Source organism: Culex quinquefasciatus, chromosome 1 (assembly GCF_015732765.1).
Source record: "Culex quinquefasciatus strain JHB chromosome 1, VPISU_Cqui_1.0_pri_paternal, whole genome shotgun sequence".
Taxonomy (NCBI): domain Eukaryota; kingdom Metazoa; phylum Arthropoda; class Insecta; order Diptera; family Culicidae; genus Culex; species Culex quinquefasciatus.
This window is the reverse complement of record NC_051861.1, coordinates 39,507,032-39,510,759: the sequence shown is the minus strand read 5'-3', so window position 1 is coordinate 39,510,759 and position 3,728 is coordinate 39,507,032.

The window sequence follows — 3,728 nt, the reverse complement described above, 5'->3', positions numbered from 1 at the left end:
CCGAGGGCGTTTTCATTCTATCCATCCGAAATTTCGTCTCATGGTCTAGTTGTTTTGCTGTAGATGTTCACTGTTCTTAAATATAATTTATCACTTTTTTTTTTATTTCCACCTACGTTATTTAGTGTTTTTGAAATCTTGTTTTTGTTTTCGTCACTAAGAAAAATCCCTAAGATAGAAATTTAGAAAAAAAAAATTACAAAGAGATCAAAAACTTCTAAAATTTTTAAGACTTAAAAAAAATAAAGAAATAAAATATCTTTGTATTATTTGATCTTTATATGGGTCATTCCATCTCAACTGTGCACGAAAAAGTGCAAATTTGAAAATTACCCTCTCCGATCCTGCTCAAATTTGGCAGGGCTGTTGATACTATCAAAACATGCAAGAATCCCGAATTTCATCCAAATCGGACCACCCCCTCCATTTTTGTACCTCCCTAAAAATCGACTTTTTGGCGGTTTTTGATCAAACCTCCTAGTTTCAAATCACGATAACTCAGGAACCACAAATCTTAGAGGGTCGGTCTTAGACTCAATTTTGAAGGAAATTGGACGTAGAATCCATTTCCGTGATCAAAATGTTAATTAATTTATTTTTTCTACCTGTATTGCGCAATTGAAAACTTTAAATGGCCGTATCTCAAAACACCCCAACTTATTTTTTTGATTTGACCTCACCATCGTGTTCCCCGGCCAATTTTACATAAGAATCACTTATCGACAGAAATGAATATGTTTCGTTCCAGAGATATCGAATTTTAAAGTTCTGTGTTTTCGAGATTACCTACATCAGCTTCATTCGCCGCATCTGCTAGAAGCACACAGGCGGGCCGATCATTAACTGCTACCTGGTCATTTATTGAAATAATATACTCATTTGAAACTAGGAGGTTTGGTCAAAAATCGCCAAAAAGTCGATTTTTTGGGGAGGTACAAAAATTGAGGGGGTGGTCCGATTTGGATGAAATTCGGGATTCTTGCATATTTTGATAGTATCAACACTCAACAGCCCTGCCAAATTTGAGCAGGATCGGAGAGGGTAATTTTCAAATGCTGTTCCGCTTCAGATGAAATGACCCATATATAATAAAATATGCAACTAAAATTAAAAAAAAATAAATCTAAAATGTATCTAATCTAATCTAACCCTAGCGCAGCCAGTCTTTCGAGGGCATCCTGGAAAATGCCTTGGGTTTATTAACGCCTAGCATCCTCTTGTCATTATTAACAATTGCAGTGCCCCAATGCAATAAATTGCTTTGAAACATCACAAACGTTAAAGCGGCCAGGCCAACTGCGTAAAGTTAACCGCAAAGATGATTCGTTGAATTGGATTGAGTTTGAGCACGAATGTTCAAACAACAACACATTTCTGAATCTACAGGGGAGGAAGAAACGTGGGGATCCCCCGCTCACGTTCCTGTTTGTTATAGCAATAAATCGTTGGGAGCACCATGTTAAGAAGTTTTGGTGCTCCGGGACCCTCTTGGATGGGACATCGTATTTCCACAAATGCCCTGGACACTACTTGCCGTGGTTATAGCGCCACAACTCGCTCAAAAAAAAATCTAAAATGTATTGTAAAAAATAAAATGTGTTTAATAAAACATTACAAATTACCAAAATTCAAATTTTAATTTTTTCAAGAGATTTGAAAATCCTAAAAATTTTAAAAATAATCTTTTAGGCCGCAAACGTAAAAAACGGGAACGCACGGGAATGAACTTAACATTGATCTGATTGCAATCCAAAATTTCGTTCCAATTTTGAAGCAAAAAAATTACACTGGATTTTGAAGGAGGGGGGAACAAATCTAGTGTCAAGGGTGTCTACTTTGAGAATTATTCGCATCGGCCTTATTGTTTTTTTTTTTTGGTTTTGGAATGTTTTTCAAAAACAAATAAAAAATTAAAAAAAGAAGAACAGCATTTTTGAAATTTTTCAAATTATTTTTTGGAATTTAAATGTTTTTTTGAACAAACTTTTTTTTCATTGTTTTTTTTTTCAACTTGTTTTCATTGTTTTGCCTTTTCTATTTCAAATGGCTTTATTATTTTTAAAACTTTTTAAATTTTAGAAGTTTTTGATGTCTATTATCCTTTCATTAACTTTTTATCTTTTTTAATTTAACTTTAAAACGAAATAAAAAAAAGTAAAAAATCCATCGCTTTTTTTAATTTTTGCTATTTAGGTGTTTTTTAAACCGCCTTGGGTAAAAAAATCAAGCAAAAAATAAAAAAAATAAATGTTTAATAAACCTTCAAAAAATAAACAAATTTTTAAAGTCTTAAAATTTTAGAAAACTTGAATGTTTTTTATTTGTTTTTTTTTTTAAATACAGGATATCCGGCTGACAAACTCTATAGAATCAGCGGTTCTCAACCTTTTTTAGACAAGGTACCCCTTTTCTGTTACTTAAGCGGCTGGTACCCCCTCTTGTTCTTACATGAAATTTTTCGTTTGATTGAGTTTTTTCACATTCCACTTTTGTATATTAAATTTTCATTTACACTTTTATGTATTCATGTATATTTTTAAAATTTTTATTCGGGAATTAAAATGGAAATTTTTGATGACGGACGAATTGTTTTTAAAAGATATTGTTGAAACTGCTCAAAATATACATTTAAAAGATTTTCAAAATGTGATTTGATTTCAGATTTAATTTAATAGTACTTTTTTCAAGTAATTATAAAAAAAAAACAATTCTATTGCATATATTTATTTTATTTCCCAAGCAAAACATTCTGACCCAGGACGGTACAGATAAATCAGCACGAAAAGTGAAAATTTCAGACTAGGGACTCGTACTCGGGCTGTAGTGGACGAATTTGGATGCTTCAAATTGCAAGAGATGGTTTTTTTTTGTCCTTTATCTGACCACCATAAAATTTCCCTCTAGGGAGTTAACACGGTTCCGGTACAATCCGGATTGTTCAACGTATTTGTTCCGAAACAGTATTTTTGGTGGAAAATTTTCAACAAAACAGATGAAATCAATGTATTTTTTGAACAAATATTACATAAAATAGCAATTTTATAAAATAGTTGTTTATAAACTAATGTTTTGATAAGTTTAACTTCAAAACAACTGTATTTTAACCAATTTTTAATATAAACTTACTATACAAAGTTATCAGAAGTTCAAAGTTTACGCACTGGCTGGCTAGAGGTACTTGTATTTGACACAGAAACAACATTTCATAAAATAATTCACTTAAATCGATCAGATTTTGTACTTTTATTAGTACGGACAATAATTTGAGTTCTTTTTAAAACATTTTTCAGTAAACTATCTTTGTAGTTTTTTAGAATAGTTTTTTTTTTTAAATCCAATGGCACGATCTTGAAGAGGACATTCTGCCGCGTCGATTGATGTACAAAACATGTCTATGTTTTATTATTAATTATTAGTCTATGGTCTATAGTCCATGGTCTGACACCAACGAACGTGGTCACGTTTTAGTTTGACACCCCTTTTACACGGAGTTCACACACACACTACCAAACGTTTGTTTTGATAGTGTGCGTGAGCACCGTATAAAAAGTGATAATTCGTCACTTTTAAGTTTGACTTTGACCAACCAACGGGGTACAAACTAAAAAAGTGTCAAACGAAAAAGTGATCAACCACACAATAAAGTGTTGAACTGAAAAATCTTTTTTTTTTTTTATTAGGGCTACTACTTCTAGCATTTGGGACCCCATTGGGCCGCTGTAAACAAA